Below are 18644 nucleotides of genomic sequence, written 5' to 3' on the forward strand. Positions count from 1 at the left end.
GAGTGGAAGAGTGTAGAGCTTCTTAGAGTGTGTGGAGCATTCTAGATAATTAATCTCCACCCTTGGATAAGTAATCTCTACCATTCATTGTAGAGGTGGAGTAGTATAAATAGGGGAGAGAGACTTCATTCCTAACCATCTAAGAAATCCAAGCTTGAGAAACTAGAGAAACTAGATAGTTAGAGAGCCTCTTTGAGAGAGAAGAGAGATAGCTTGAGAAGTCTTTATCCTCAAGCTTGAGTGAGCCACCAAGTGTGAGTCAAATTTGGTGAACACATCCTTGTAATCCTACTGTAATCCTACTGTAATCCTACTATTCTTTTGTATAGTGGAAGAATCTCCAAATTGGAGAATTATACTCTTGTGCTCTCTTTACTATCCTTAATCTCTAAGAGCCTATCTTAACTTCACGAAGCGGGAAAGACCGCGATTCCTAACGGTGCAGTGGAAGAAATAATTTTGCATGCATTAAGGGAGTGTCCACTGGTTCAACCTATCTTTACTAGTGTAGGTTTACCGTCATTTATGACTTTCGGGGAGTTTATTTCATGTGGTTCATGGCTAGATTCAATGCTATCTTGTTTGACTAGTGGATCCTTTACTTCCTCTTGTGGTGCTTCTTTCACAGATTTGGTATCGACGAAACGTATATGTGCATGAGGGTTGCCTTCTCCTAGGATGGCAAGTGGTTGCTTCGAGTTCTGCTATACAAATGGCTTATGATCGAGTAATGGTTTCTATAACTTTCAAAGTTTCAGGGTTTGTTACTGGCATATACCTTCAGTGAGATTTCTTAAGGTTAATGTCGATGTCGTTTATCCTCTTGATGAGACAATGGGTGCAATGGTCAGATATTCTAAAGGTTTTATTTTGGTTGCTCGGGCAACTTGCATTACTGGTCCACGTGATGCATGTTATATTAAAGCTCAAGCCATTTGTTTCGATCTTTGTCTTGTTGTTTAGTGGGGTTGCAACCAAGCTATTTTTTGAAAGTGATGCATCAAATGTGGTGTTGAGTTAATCGATCGGATGAATCGACCAAAAGGGGGTGAATTGACCATTAAAATTTCGATGGAAGATTTGACATAAAATTGAAAAGATTTGCACAACGATTTAGAGTTGTTCGACTTTCTTAACCAAAGTCTACGTCCACTACCTTAGCTATCCATACTAAGGATTTTCCACAAATTCACTAATTTGTCTTTCTTTTTAGGACAAAGTGTAACCTTACAACTCCCTCAATAATTATACCCCAAATTCTTGAGAACACCCTCTCTCAAAGAGAAACGTACAAATTTTTCAAACTTACAGAAAAACCTCAAAAGGTAGATTATTTGCACAATTCTAGAACAAGGAAAGAACACTCAAAGATAAATACAATTGAGCACAAAGTGTGTTCTTGAAAGCAAAATGAATATTGAAAGGAATTTGGGTTGAATTGCTCAAACTTGATGTTTGATGCTTTCTATCTTGTTTCTCTAGCTTTTCTTTGTAATAATTAATGATCAAAGGCTTCAGGAACTTGTTTAAATACACCTTGGATGAGTTCTAGCAGTTGGGAATCAAATTGGTGATGATAGAGCCGTTATAGTGTGAAGATCCACTTGAAAAAGCTATTGGGAGCATATGGGTATCGGTACCCCTTCAATGGGTATCGATACTACCTATATAAAATTCAAATATTTCGACCGTTATAAAAACAAGGGTATCAGTGCCTCTTAAGGTGGTATCGATACTTCTATGCAAAGAGGTATCGATACATATCATGTATCGGTACCCATATTGCATTCTGTTTTTATTGAAGTCAAAATCAACAAAAGGGGTATCGGTACCTTTGGGATGGGTATCAGTACTTTTGGGATAGGTATTAGTACTCCTATATAAAGGGGTATCGATACCCTATGGGGTATCAGTACATCTTTTGCATTCGATATTTGAGGGGTATCAGTACCTCTTAAGAAGTTATCAGTACATCCTATTTAAAACTCAATTTTGACTCGATTATGGTTTGAAATACTTTGTAAAAATTGTTCCAAAAATATTTTAAGTATAAACCACAATTTTTCATTAAGTAAGGAGTAAAAATTGATCTTTGAAGACTTGGAGTAATATTTTTGATATTCTAATAATTTAATCGAATATATAATTTTGAATCAAATATAAAATCTTAAAATTCAATCTTAAAAATCATTAACACTTTTGTTATATCGAAATATCAAAATATTTTCTCAACAATCTCCCCCTTTTTGATATAACAAAACACTTTTAGAAATTTTAAGATTTTTTGTATTTCGAAAAATTACTTTGCAAAATTACTTTGAAAAATTACTCCCCCTTGCTATAACATTTCTCCCCTTTTTTGTTAAATCAAAAAGACTCTATAAAATGTTTAAACAAGTTTTTAAAGAAAATAACCAATCAATTTATATTTATATAGCTGCTAAGATCAAAGTCAAGAGAAATATTAATCATTAGTCCATAATCAATATTCATAAACATCTGTAATTGGGAATTGGTCATTAGATTTCTAATATGTAAATGATGCAAAAACTATTGAAGATTCAATTTAAGTTCAAATAACTAAATATCATTCATAATCAATCATAAAATATCCAAAACACAAACATTCAAACCAAATATCCAAAATCCATCCAAATCATTCAAAATGTTTTAATAATTCTAAGTTCAAGTTTCAACCTAAGAAAACTAGCAAGTCAAGGTCAAACATCCGTAGGAGTATCGGGATCGAATCGATGTCCTCTAAGATAAGCAACATCGCGGGTAAGTGTGTCGAGTCTCTCATCCATAGCATTGAATCTAGTATCCATTACTTCGTGGTTAGCTCGAATTTCCCTTTGATTCTCCAATTGTTGAGTTCCCATAGCAGTCAAGTGGGACTCCAAGGATGCAAACCTTAAGTCCAATGTCTCCATAAAGGATTACAAGTATGGAGGTATTATGTTTTTTTGCTGGGCTGGATCATCTTCGGGCAAGTTTACAGGATCATCGACATCCCGTAGAAGATCGTTAAGCACTTGAGCAGTAGCCGGAGCCAGAGCAGCTTGTGAAGAGCTAGCACCGGGGGTTTTATGAGTTGAACAAACCCATTGATCCTCTTCTCCACTCCATCCCAATTTACGTAAAGATGTAAGATTGATTTAAAAGAGGGATGGCTGCATCAAGCTCTACCTTAAGCTTGGCTTTGATAAATATGTTACTAAGTAGACAGCCGTAAACTAATGTTTCAACATATTTAGAGGGAACGTTGTTTACGATTTCTACTAGCTCCGAAAAGATAATCCGAGAAAGGTTTATTTTCTTATTTTTCTGGATACAGTGTATCCACCATAAGTCAAGTGCTCTAAGAGTGGAGTATTTTCCTCCGGATGGTCTAAACCACCAAGAGATGATGAGATGAAGGAAAGGATCTGATCTAAAACACTCGCAATAGACTTGGCTTTATAAGGAGTAGACACTATAGCTCGCTCATTATCTAACCCTCTATTATCTAATCCAAATTCATTAGCGATGTATTCAGAGTCTATATTAATGTATTAGCCTAAGAGATAAGACTAAATACTCTCGGTTGCGGTTCGAGGCTCGTTTTGAACACAAATTGTATTTGAGTAGAAAATATGAACGAGTTGGTGATAAACAACTGGTTCAAGATTGAAGAGTTTATCAAATTTCAATGATTGTAGGGTAGGGAGATATTTAAATTTCATTCTATCATGGCTTAGAGAGAAGGGATATATTCTTCCCTAATGTCATATGACTCGAAGTGGTGAACAAACCTAGTGTAGAGACCTCTACGGTTTGGTTCATTAAAACACGAGTTTAGAATTGTCATCTAGGGTTCATTACGGTTTTGAATATGAGGTGGATTTAAAGGTGGGTTTGATCGATTAGACGATGTCCTAGGACATTTAGAATGAGACATGGTTTACGAAATTGGAATATGAAAGAATACCTGCAATTTTAAAACACATGTATGCAACAATTATTCCCAAAACTCAATATGAGTCCTCAATATTTCAAGGTTCTCTTACTCAGTATCTAACGGGCAATTTTGAAAATTATTTTGAAAACTAAGTTTGAATGCTTATAATGTATATAGTTTTCATGAAAATAACATAATTAAATCAAAAACAACCATTTGAATCAAAAACAATTTTTTTATTTCGAATTTCAAAAAACAAGATTATAAAAAATAGTATTTTTGATAAAATTTGTTGTAGATTCTAGTGTAAAATCATAATATAAGCAATCCCCGATCATTAATTCGAACTAGAACTAACTAAAACTAGTGTTATGTTAAAAAATCAATAAAATAGTGTTTTTAGAAAAGTTACCTTGAAAATTTGAAGATTGAGTGAGATTTGTTATTGTTTGCACGATTTTAATGAATATAATAGGATTATACGTTGAAAAATGATAAAAATCCGACTTGAAACCGAAGGTTTTGAGCAATATGGAGATTATGGATTTTTAGAGGAGGAATGAAGATGAGTTTGATATTGGGGTTTTGGCAAAAATAGTGATTTTAGGGATTTTAAAGCCTAAACCTGACAGGGGATATCGATACACATTCAAGGACGGTATTGATACCAATTGAATCAATATCGATACCTAGCAAGAGGGTATCGGTACCTGGGTGTCAGGTATCGATACCTAGTGCACAAAATTATCAAAAATCCACATTTAAACACTTAACATGCTAAATTAACCAGCTTTAGTAGTATTGGCAACTCATATCATGAAAATTAACAATGTTCAATCAATCAAATCTACACTTAAATTTTATTTGAACATATTATTAATTTTCACTAAATATCATAAACCCCCCTAACTATTAGCATAGAAGACATTCAAAAATGTTATTTTTTATACGAATTTTTCTTTTTCTAATTAAAAGTGATAAAATCATTTTAAACACTAAGTCAATGTAGGTTGGTTAAAACTAATTCTCTCCTAAGTGTCCAACATCTTTATTTATCTAAAGGTTTTGTAAAAAATATCGGCTAATTGGTGCAAAGTATCTACAAATTCTAGAACTACATCTCCCTTAGTGACACGATCTCTAATGAAATGATGTCTAATTTCAATGTGCTTAGTTCTAGAGTGTTGGATGGGATTTTTAGTGAGACAAATAGCACTAGTATTGTCACACTTGATAGGTATGGTACCAACTTTAATTCCATAATCTAAAAGTTGTTGTTTCATCCATAAAACTTATGCGCAACAACTACCGACTGAAATGTATTCCGCTTCAGTGGTAGATAATGCAGCACTATATTTTTTCTTTGAAAATCAAAAAACCAACATATTTCCTAGGAATTGACAAGTATCGGAAGTGTTTTTCCTATCTATTTTGCATCCTCCATAATTCGCATCTGAGAATGCATGCAAGCTAAAGCTAGAGTCTCTAGGATACCAAAGTCCTATACTATGAGTGTTCTTAAGGTATCTAAAGATTCTCTTAATGGCTTGTAGATGTGTTTCCTTTGGAAATAATTGAAATCTAGCACATAATCAAACACTAAACATAATGTCTGGTCTACTTGCGGTTAGATAAAGTAAAGAACCAATCATTGACCTATATAATTTAACATTGACACATTTATCTCCTTCATCTTCGTCAAGCTTTGTTGAAGAACTCATAGGAGTGGCTTGGGGTTTCACATTCTCCAATTCAAACTTTTTGAGCATATTTTGAATGTACTTTGCTTGATTGATGAAGATGCCATCTTTCCTTTGCTTGATTTGGATCCCCAAGAAAAATAAATGCTCCCCTATCATGCTTATCTCAAATTCACCTTGCATCAGCTTTGAAAATTCTTGGCAAAGAGCATCATTAGTAGAACCAAATATTATATCATCAACATAAATTTGAACTACCAATAAATCTTTACCTTTTCTTTTTATAAACAATGTAGTGTCAACATTCCCTTTTGAAAACCCTTTTTCAATTAAAAAGTTTGACAATCTTTTATACCAAGCTCTAGGAGCTTGTTTTAAACCATATAGTGTTTTTGTCAATTTAAAAACATGATTTGGAAATTTTGAATCTTCAAATCCAAGAGGTTGTTCCACATAAACTTCTTCTTTTATAAAACCATTTAAAAATGCACTTTTAACATCCATTTGATATAATTTAAATTTATTGAAACATGCAAATGCCAATAACATTCTAATTGCTTCAATCCTAGCTACGGGAGCATATGTTTCATCATAATCTATACCTTATTCTTGAGTGTACCCTTGAGCAACAAGTCTAGCCTTGTTCCTCACTATATTACCACTCTCATCTAGTTTGTTCCTAAACACCCATTTAATACCTATAGTGGATTTATCACTAGGCCTTTCAACTAATGTCCATACTTTACTTCTCTCAAATTGATTTAACTCTTCTTGCATAGCCATAATCCAATTTTCATCGGTTAATGCTTCTTTAACATTTTTAGGCTCTATGCATGAGATAAATGCAACATAATTACAAATTTACCTAAGAGAAGATTGAGTAGTTACCCCTTTGGATGAATCACTTAATATCTTACCATCCTTGACATAGTTGTACTCTCTTGGGTATGCGATTTCCCTTTCTTCGATGGTTAGATTCTTAAAGACATCTTGAGTTTCCTTATCCTTCACTTCTTCCTTTGATGATAGTTCTCCAAAGTCATTTGCATTTACAATACCTATATCATCATCAACACAAGATTCCTTCCTCGAAAGGGGATTATCATCGAAAACAACATGGATAGACTCTTCTACCACTAAAGTTCTTTTATTAAATACTCGATAAGCTTTAGAAATTAAGGAATAACCCAGAAAAATTCCTTCATCACTTTTAGCATCAAAATTACCAAGATAGTCTTTATTGTTGTTTAAAACAAAACATTTACATCCAAAAGGATGAAAATAACTAATGTTAGGTTTTTTATTTTTGAAAATTTCATATGAAGTTTTCTTCAAAATAGGCCTAATAATTACTCAATTAACAACATAACAAGCATTATTTGTTCTTCCGCCCAAAAATATTTTGGCAAATTGTTTTCACAGTTCTAGTCATTTCTTTTAAAGTTCTGTTTTTCCTCTCAACAACTCCATTTTGTTGAGGGGTTATAGGTGCTGAAAAATTATGGCTAATTCCATTAGAATTACAAAAATCGGTAAATCCAAGATTTTCAAATTCAGTACCATGATCACTCCTAACACTTAAAATGGAGTAACCTTCTTTGTTTTGGATTACGTTTGAAAAAGTGATAAAATGTTCTAATGTTTCATCTTTAGTACTTAAAAATAGAACCCAAGTATATCTAGAATAGTCATCTACCAAGACAAATGCATATTGTTTTCCACTCAAGCTAGTTGTTATAATTGGCCCAAAAGATCTATGTGGATCAATTGTACCACTATGCTAGTGGATACATCATTAATGCATTTAAAGGAAATTATCTTTTGTTTTCCCTTTGAGCATGCATCACATATTTTATCAAGATTAAATTTCAGTTTTGGTAAACCTCTTACTAAATTTCCTTGATTTAGTCTTTGTAAAACACTAATGCTTGTATGTCATAGTCTCCTATGTCATAACCAACTATCATGTTCATCCTTAGCAACTAGGCATAAATTAGTCATATTTATATAATCTAAATGCACCATGTAAATGTTTTCTATTCTATGAACAATAAGCATAATCCGATTAGATGCAATGTCAATAATTTTACAACCATTTGTTTCAAACAAGACATTGTATCCTTTATCACATAATTGACTTATACTTAGTAGATTATGTTTTAACCCATTCACATATAATACTTTTTCTATTTGTATGGAAGACGTATTATCTATAATACATATCCTTCAATGTAACTTTTTGAGTTGTCACCAAAGGTTATCACTCCTCCATTTTTGTCGTTAAGCTCTGTAAACTGGCTTTTTTCTCCGGTCATATGTCTTGAGCATCCACTATCAAGGAACCATGAGTTTGAACTTGTATTTCGTTCCTTGAAGCAATGGTCCTTTTCCTACAAATATAGATTAGTTTTTTATTTTTGGTACCTAAATTCTTTTGGGTCCATATTCATTAGCTCCTAAAATCCTAGTCCCCTTTGGTATCCATTTATTTAGGATATCTTTATCTTTAGTAGTATTGAGTCCTTTAGGAACCCATATACTTCTAATAATTTTACCATTAGAGGTTTTTTGGGGACCTCTATGATTGTAAGATTTAAAATTCTTTCTAATATAGTTGGATTTTTAACTTTCACTTTTTTCAAAACATTTTGTTCCAACTTTATTGAAAGAAGCTTTAATATCATCAATTTCTTTTCGATGATCATCATTGACTCTTAAAAGTAAATTATACAAATTAGAAATTTTCTTTTCAAAATCTTCTATTTTGATTTGAAATTCTTTTATTTTACTTTCAAGATCATTGTTGGTCTTGGATATGAGATCTTTTTCATTTTTCAACTTTGAAATATCTTTCTTGTATTTTGAAAATAATTTCTCATAATCCAACGCCAACCCATTATATTCCTCTAATAACTCATAAAAAAAATAATCTTCTAAATCGAATGAGTTAGAGGTTACCTGAGAATCCTCCCCGGTGGCCATGAAGCACAAGTTTACTATTTCTTGTTCCTCTTCATTGGATGATTCATCATCGCTCCAAGTAGCAACGTGTGGTTTCTGTTTCTTCTTTGAATGACCCTTCTTCTTCAATTATGGGTAATCATATTTGACATGTCCGAGCTTTTTGCGTTCATAGCAAATAATAAGGTTATTCTCCTTTGATTCATTTTTTAAAGCCTTCATTTCGTTTGAATTTTCCTCCTCTATTGGGCTTCATTAATTTTCTGAATCATTTGGAAAATAATGTCATTTCTTCATTGTCGTTATCATCATCAGAATCACTCTCATCTTTTGTGGATTTGAGAGCATTTTTTTTCTCCATCTCATTCTTTGTGTCGTTCTTCTTCTTGAGGTCTACCTCATCTTGAATCATCATTTCATGAGTGAGGAGAGAACCAATGAGCTCATCGAGAGTTAAAGACTTTAAGTCTTTAACTTCGATAATCGCAGTCTTATTTGATTACCAAGCTTTTGAAAGAGAATAAATTATCTTCCTCATAACTTTCTCGTTGGGGATTATTTCTCCAAATTCCTTAAGGCCATTGACAATCACCGAGAATTTATCCATCATAGCTTTGATATCTTCATTTGGTTTCATCTTGAAATTTTCATAGCTATGACTGAGAAGACTAATTTTTTGATTCTTTTACCTCATTGGTTCCTTCATGAGTGACTTGAAGTTTGTCCCATATCTCCTTGGCGGTTGAACAAGATGATATTCTCCCGTATTCTTCTGGTCCAAGTGCACAGAAAAGAATATGGATAACTTTTGAGTTGAGCTGGAATAATCTCATCTCTTCTTCACTCCATATATTCAGATTTGTGGATGGTTCAGAGTATTCGTTCATCATGATTTTTCATGCTCTCATGTCACTAGCTTGAATGATGAACTTCATCCTATTCTTCCAGTAAGCATAGTTAGCTCCATTGAAGAAAAGAGGTTTATTGACGGGCTGAGAATCAAGAACGAAGTCAAAGTTTGATGTAGATGTAACTCCCTCAGACCGATGCTTATAACCCAATCCGATCTGTGGTGTCACATTTGGGGCCACCAAAGTGACCCAATGTAAAAATCTCAGAAAATTTAAAAATTTTGTCAAAATATGTAAACTCATAAAATGATTTATGAATACAAAATAAAATTTATCAGTATTCAGAAATAAAACAGATTTTCAGACTCATATATATAAAACAAAATACAATTACATGCCCCCTAATCACATGTACCATACTCTACAAGCAATGCCGGAAGAACTTCTTTACTGATGTCGATAGATGCACTGGTACGATTCTTTTAACCTGAAAAGGTGAGTAACATAGTGACCTTTAAAAAGCTCAGTGATACAGAACTATCAGATGATGCTGAAGAACGTGCAGATACAGATAAATATATATTTCCTTATCGGTTCAGACATCTACAGATCTTTATGTTGAGCGGAAATCCTACTGATATTTCAAGTAGTAACAGACAGTGAGCTTTTAGTTTAGAGAAATATTTTTGGATGACTGAGTTCAGGAGATCAAGATAGGTTATCTAATGTGTTCACGCCAAACCAGTGAAAAGATACAGATCTTTTTTTAAAATAGTGACAGTTTAAAACATATTTTTATTCAAAAACCATATTAATCCCTCCAACCGAACACTACATAATATGTAGGTTCCCCCACCTGCACACCTAGTAAATTCCATGATTCCAAAAATCAGGAACAATTCATATTTTTCCAGTGAAAACATGAAACCAATAACATATTTCATGTAACCATAATTCATAAACCAGTATATTCCATGATTTTATAAATCATGAACAATTCATATTTTCCAGTGAAAACAGGAAACCATATAACACATTTCAGGTAACCATAATTCATAAACCAGTAAATTTCATGATTTCATTATTCATGTACAACTCTGTTAAAAACATTTTTGATATTTCGATATAACAAATTAAGTTAAATGAATTTTAAGATTTTACAAATGATTTTCTAAGTATATTCGATTTAATTACTCGAATATCAAATTATTACTCCAAGTCTTTCAAGATCAATTTCAAACCTTACTAAATGTGTAAAATTGTGTTTTATACTTAATGTATTTTTGAAACAATTTTCACAAAGTATTTTGAATCAAAATCAAGCCTAAAATCAATTTTTGAAAGACATGCATCGATGTACCAATCCATGCATCGATGCACCAATGAATAAATTGAAACATCGAATGCAATATATGCACCGATGCACTCTCCATGCATCGATGCACTCAGGGTTTTATGAAAACATCAAATGCATTTGATGTATCAATGCACAAGCCGAGCATTGATGCACTCATGCTATTTTGAAACATGGAATGCATTTTATGCATCGATGCACACTTAGTGCACCAATGCACTAAGTGTTCCAACGGTTAAAATATTTGAATTTTACACTTGATGCACCGATGCACCTTGTTATGCATCGATGCATTGATGCTCCCAACTGCTTTAATTAATAGTTTTCACACCTAAATGACTCTATTGACTCCACTAATCATCCCCAACATTCAGAAGCATTTGAAGGAGTATTTAAACAAGTTTAGAAGCCATTGATCAATAATAATTAAGAAGAATCAATTAAGAAACAAGAGAGAATGCACCAAACATCAAGTTTGTGCAATTCAAGCCAAGTTTCCTATCAATATTCATTTTGCTTTCAAGAACACAATTTTTTCTCATTTGTAATCATCTTTGAGTGTTCTTATCTTGTTCTAGAATTGTGCAAACATATTTCCTTGTGAGGTTTTCCTTGCAAGTTTGCAAATTTGTGTATTTCTCTTTGAAAAAGAGTGTGCTCAAGAATTGGGGTATAATTCTTGAGGAAGTTGTAAGGTTACTCTTTGTCCTAAAAAAAGAACAAATTAGTGAATTTGTTTGAAAATCCTTAGTGTGGATAGCTAAGGTAGTAGACGTAGACTTTGGTTGAGAAAGTCGAACCACTCTAAATCGCTGCGCAATTACTTTCAATTTTTTGCATAAGCTTCCACTGAAATTTTTATTTGCCAATTCACCCCCTCTTGGCCATATTCATCGATTGATTAACTTAACAATTGTTATTAGAGCCTCACTCATTTGAAGGTTTAATCACCTCTTGAGTCGATTCGGGAAGAATTCATCGATATTCAAGTCATCAATGGCTGGCGCTTCAAACTCCGACTTCGGTCTCGATTCATTGCCCGTCAACAAGCCTCCTTTCTTCAATGGAGCTAATTATGCTTATTGGAAGAATAGGATGATGTATTTCATTCAATAAAGTGACATGGGAGTATGGAATATCATAGAAGATGGATACATCAAACCCTATACTCACCCGAGGTTATAGAGTGAAGGAGAGACAAGAATGTTCCAACTCAACTCCAAAGCCATCCATATAATTTTTTGTGCTCTTGGACCGGATGAATACGGGGGAGTTTCATCTTGCACAACCACCAAGGAGATATGGGACAAACTACAAGTCACTCATGAAGTCACAAACGAGGTAAAAGAATCTAAAATTAGTCTTTTAACTCATAGCTATGAAAATTTCAGGATGAAACCGGATGAAGATGTCAAAGCTATGACGGATAGATTCTCCACATTTTTCAATAGTCTCAAATCATATGGAGAAATCATTCCAAATGATAAGCTTGTAAGGAAGTTAGTTTTCTCTCTTCCAAAAGCTTGGCAATCAAAGAAGGCGGCGATCATTGAGGCTAAGAACTTAAAATCCTTGACCCTCTATGAACTTATTGGCTCTCTGCTCATGCATGAAATGATTCTTAAAGAAGATGAAGACCTTGAGAAAAGAGACGAGCCAAATAAGGAGACGGAGAAGAAGAAGAACGTGGGAGTTACTCTCAAATCAACAAGAGATGAGAGTGATTCAGATGTAGATGACGACGATGAGGAGATGACATTGTTTGCCAAACGGTTCAGAAAAATGATGAGGCCAAACCGAGGAAGAAAATTCAAACAAAATGAAGGCTTCAAAAATGAACCAAAAGAGAAGGACCCGATCATTTGCTATGAATGCAAAAAAAACCGGGGCATGTCAAATATGATTTCCCATAATTAAAGAAGAAGGGTCAATCAAAGATTAAAAACAAGGCTCACGTGGCTATATGGAGCGATGAAGAAGGTTCCGATGAAGAGGAACAAAAAGTAACAAACTTGTGCTTGATGACATTCGGGGAAGATTCTAAGGTAACCTCTAACTCATTTGATTTAGATGATTTATCTTATGATGAGTTATTAGAGGAATATAATGGGTTGGCTTCAGATTATGAGAAGTTGTTTTTAAAATATAAAAATGATGTTTCAAAATTGAAAAATGAAAACAAACTCATATCCAAAACCAACAATGATCTTGAAAGTAAAATCAAAGATTTTCAAATCAAACTAGAAGAGTTTGAAAAGAAAAATTCAGATTTGCAAAATTTACTTTCAAGGGTCAATGATGATCATCAAAAGAAAATTGATTATCTTAAAGCTTCTTTTGATAAAGTTGGAACAAAACGTTTTGAAAATGGAGAAAATTCAAAATCCAACTTTGTTAGAAAAAGTTTTAAAAACTACAATCATAGAAGTCCCTAAAGAACCTCTAATGGAAAAATCATTAGAAGTATATGGGTTCCTAAAGGACTCATTACTACTAAAGATAAGGATATCCTACACAAAAGGATACCTAAGGGGACTAGGATTTTGGAAACTAATGAATATGGACCCAAAAGAACTTGGGTACCAAAAATCAAAAATTAATTTATGTTTGTAGGAAAAGGAGCATTGCTACAAGGTACGGGAAACAAATTCAAACTCATGGTTCCTTGATAATGGATGCTCAAGACGCATGACCAGAGACAAAAGCCGATTCATTGAGCTTAACGCCAAAAATGGAAGAGAGATGACTTTGGGTGATAACTCAAAAGGTCACATTGAAGGTATAGGCACTATAGGTAATACCTCTTCCATACAAATTAAGAATGTTTTATATGTGAATGGATTAAAGCATAATCTTTTAAGTATTAGTCAATTTTGTGATAAGGGATTCAGTGTCATGTTTGAAACTAATGGTTGTAAAGTTATTGACATTGCATCTAATCGGATTATGCTTGTTGGTCATAGATTAGGAAACATTTATATGGTGCATTTAGATTCCATAGATATGACTAATTTATGCCTAGTTGCTAAGGATGAGCATGATAGTTGGTTATGGCATAGGAGACTAGGACATGCTAGCGTGAGTGTTTTGCAACGGCTAATTCAAGGAGATTTAGTAAGAGGGTTGCCTAAACTAAAATTTGATAATGATAAAATCTGTAATGCTTGTGCTAAAGGAAAACAAAAGTGAGTTTCTTTTAAATCTATTAATGATGTATCAACTAGTAGAGTATTACAATTGATCCATATAGATATTTTTGGGCCGACTAGGACTACTAGCTTGGGTGGAAAATAATATGCATTTGTCTTGGTAGATGATTATTCTAGATATACTTGGGTTCTATTTTTAAGTAATAAAGATGAAGCATTAGAACATTTCATCACGTTTTCAAAAGTAATCCAAAACGAAAAAGGTTACTCTATCACTAGTGTTAGGAGTGATCATGGAACTGAATTTGAAAATCTTGGATTTACTCAATTTTGTAATTCTAATGGTATTAGCCATAATTTTTCAGTACCTAGAACCCCTCTACAAAATGGAGTTGTTGAGAGAAAAAACCAAACTTTAGAAGAAATGGCTAGAACCATGCTTTATGAAAATAATTTGCCAAAATATTTTTGGGCGCAAGCCACAAATACCGCTTGTTATATTATAAATCGAGTAATGATTAGGCCAATTTTAAAGAAAACTCCATATAAAAATTTTCAAAAATAAAAAACCTAACATTAGTTATTTTCATCCTTTTGGATGTAAATGTTTTGTTTTAAACAACGGTAAAGAAAATCTTGGCAAATTTGATGCTAAAAGTGATGAAGGAATTTTTCTGGGTTATTACTTAAATTCTAAAGCTTATTGAGTATTTAATAAAAGAACTTTAGTTGTAGAAGAGTCTATACATGTTGTTTTCGATGATAATCTCCTTTCGAGGAATGATTCTTGTGTGAATGATGATGTAGGCATTATAAATATAAATGACGTTGGACATGACGTTGGAGAACCTTCGTCAAAGGAAGAAACGAAAAATGAGGAAACTCAAGATCCTCTCGAGAATCTAACCATTGAAGAAAGGGAAGTATCTTACCCAAGAGAGTACAACTATGTCAAGGATGGTGAAATTATAGGTGATCCATCCAAAGGGGTAACAACTCGATCTTCTCTTAGAAATATATGTAATTATATTGCATTTATCTCATGCATTGAGCCTAAGAATATTAAAGAAGCATTAAATGATAAACATTGGATTATGGCTATGCAAGAAGAGTTAAATCAATTTGAGAGAAGTAAAGTATGGACATTAGTTTAAAGGCCTAGTAATAAATCTACTGTAGGTACTAGATGGGTATTTAGGAATAAGCTTGATGAGAGTGGTAATATAGTGAGAAACAAGGCTAGACTTGTTGGTCAAGGGTATACTCAAGAAGACGACATAGACTATGATGAAACATATGCTCCCATAGCTAGGATGGAAGCAATTAGAATGTTATTAACATTTGCATGTTTTCATGAATTTAAATTATATCAAATGGATGTTAAAAGTGCATTTTTAAATGGCTTTATAAAAGAAGAAGTGTATGTGGAATAACCTCCTGGTTTTGAAGATTCAAAATTTTCGGATCATGTTCTTAAATTGATAAAAGCGCTTTATGGTTTAAAACAAGCTCCTAGAGCTTGGTATGAAAGATTATCAAACTTTTTAATTGAAAAAGGTTTTTCAAAAGGGAAGGTTGACACTACATTGTTTATAAAAAGAAAAGGTAAAGATTTATTGGTAGTTCAAATTTATGTTGATGATATCATATTTGGTTCTACTAATGATGTTCTTTGCCAAGAATTTTCTAAGCTAATGAAAAGTGAATTCGATATGATCATGATGGGGGAGCCCTCATTTTTCTTGGGACTCCAAATCAAGCAAAGAAAAGATGGCATCTTCATCAATCAAGCTAAGTATGTCAAAGATATGCTCAAGAAGTTTGGATTGGAAAATGGGAAACCTCATGATACTCCAATGAGCTCATCAACAAAGCTTGACATAGATGAAGGAGGTAAATGTGTGGATGTTAAATTATATAGGTCAATGATTGGCTCTTTGCTTTATATAACTACAAGTAGACTGTACATTATGTTTAGTGTTTGCTTATGTGCTAGATTTCAATCATGTCCTAAGGAATCACATTTACTAGCTGTTAAGAGAATCTTTAGATACCTTAAGGACACTCCTAGTTTAGAACTTTGGTATCCTAGAGACTCTAGCTTTAGCTTGCATGCCTTTTCTGATGCGGATTATGGAGGATGCAAATTAGATAGGAAAATCACCTCCGGTACTTGCCAATTCCTTGGAAATATGCTGATTTCTTGGTTTTCAAAGAAATAAAATTGTGTTGCATTATCTACCACTGAAGCGGAATACATTTCAGCCGGTAGTTGTTGTGCACAAATTTTATGGATAAAATAACTTTTTGATTATGGAATTAAAGTAGGTACTATTCCTATCAAGTGTGACAATACTAGTGCTATTTGTCTCACAAAAAATCCCATCCAACACTCTAGAACTAAGCACATTGAAATAAGACATCACTTCATTAGAGACCATGTCGCTAAGGAAGATGTAGTTCTAGAATTTGTTGATACTTTGGACCAATTAGCGGATATTTTTACAAATCCTTTAGACAAGGAAAGATTTTGGACACTTAGGAGAGAATTAGGTTTAACTAACCTATCTTCACTTAGTGTTTAAAATAAGTTTAGCACTTTTAAGAATAAATGAAAAATGCTTATAATAATTTTTGATTGCATTCATTGCTATTAGTTAGGGGGAGTTTATGTTGCTTGGTGAAAATTAATTTTATGTTCAAATGTAGTTTAAGTATTAATTTGATTGATTGAACATGATTAATTTTCAATATATGAGTTTCCAATACCACTAAAGCTAATTAATTTAGCATTTTGAGTGTTTAAAAAGGATTTTTGACATTTTTGTGCTTTGTGCATCGATACACTTAACAGTGTATCGATGCATCCCTTTGAATGTGCATCGATACACCATGAAGGTGCAGCAATGCACTCCTTGAATGTGCATCGATGCACAAAGCCATGCATCGATGCATCCGTCGGGTTTTAGGTATTAAAACCCTATTTTCTCATTCTTTCAAATACCTAAGCCTCCATACACCCCGCCGTTCATCCCTCTCTCATCCAAAATCTCCATTCTTGCTCCAAAATCAACGATTTGGATCGGAATTCATCCTCATTTCATCTCAAAGTCCTACTTTTATCATCAAATCGTGCAAAACAACATCACATTCCTCTTAAATCCGAAATTTTTCAAAGTAATATTTCAAAAACTTTATTTTATTGATTTTTGATCTTAGGACTAGTTTTAATTACTTCTAGGAGGAACATTATATCAGACATTGATTGTTTGATGATTACAAACTAGATTTTACAACTAATTTCATCAAAAACTCACAAATTTTTAATGAATTTTTAAATTTCCAAAATTAAAAAATCGAAAATCTAAATTTAATTTTTAAATTTGATGTTTTTGATTCAATTATGTTGTTTTCATGAAAACTATTCATATTATAATTTTCAAACATTATTTTCTAAATAGTTTTTCAAAAATATGCTCATTAGGATTCGGTTTAGAGAACCTTGAATTATTGCAGACTCAATTGAGTTTTGGGAATGATTAAACTGCATACATATGTTTCAATTTGTAGGTTATATTCCTTATTTTGATTCCTAAACCATGTCTAATACCAAACACCCTAGGACATCTTCTAGTCGTTCCACCCGACCTCCTAATCTCGTTCCTCCTCCACCTAATAATCTTATAAGATTATGTTTTAATATGCCTGAACGTCGTAGAGATGACTTGTACCATAGGTATATAAATTCTTTCCAAACTTAAAGAATCAGGGAAGAGCGTATTCATTCTCTTCAAGCCATGATAGATATTGACTTCAAATACCTTTCGATTCTTAAAATTTGGAAGTTTGATAAATTGTTTCACCTCAAACCTATATTCTTTCATCAGTTAGTTCGCATTTTCTACTCCAATGCAGTATGTATTCAAAACAATACTCAGTGTGAGACTATAGCAATCAGATCATATCTCTTAGGACAATATGTTAATATTGACCCTGAGACTATAGCTTTCCATTTTGGGCTAGATGACGAAGGTTTATTTAATGAGAAAGAAACTGTGGATTATCCCTATGTTCCAAATGCTAGTGTTAGTACTCTACACTCTCATCACGATCGTTTTCTTCATTTGATGATCTCTTGGTGGTTTAGACCATCCGGAGGTAGGTACTCCACTCTTCATGCTAGGGATTTATGGTGGATGCACTGTCTCAAGAATAAAAACAAAATAAATCTGCCCCACATTATATTTAGTCAACTAGTAGATTTCATAAACAGTGTTCCTTCAAAACATGTTGAAACATTAGTTTATGGATGTCTTCTTAGTAACCTTTTTATCAAACTCCGTCTAAACGTGTTTCTTGACAATCCCATTCCACTCTAAAACCCTATCAATCTCATCTCATTGAAGAAAGCTGAATAGAAACAGGACGAGAAAATTGGTCAATGGGTATTTCGACCCTCTATGCAAACTCCGGAAGCTAGTTCTTCATGAGCTGCACCTAGCTCTTCTCGTGCTCCTCCTTCTCCGGATCCGGCTGCAGATGATGATCCCGAGCTTCAAGGATTATTTCAAGATATTGACGATCCCGACAATGCACCGGCACCACAAGAGGATCAAGTGCCTCCATATTTTCGCTCGTTTTTGGAGACATTTGATCTATAATTTGCTTCTATCGAATCCCATTTGACTG

This window comes from Hibiscus syriacus, unplaced genomic scaffold (assembly GCF_006381635.1).
Source record: "Hibiscus syriacus cultivar Baekdansim isolate YM2019G1 unplaced genomic scaffold, ASM638163v2 tig00003398_pilon, whole genome shotgun sequence".
Classification (NCBI taxonomy): domain Eukaryota; kingdom Viridiplantae; phylum Streptophyta; class Magnoliopsida; order Malvales; family Malvaceae; genus Hibiscus; species Hibiscus syriacus.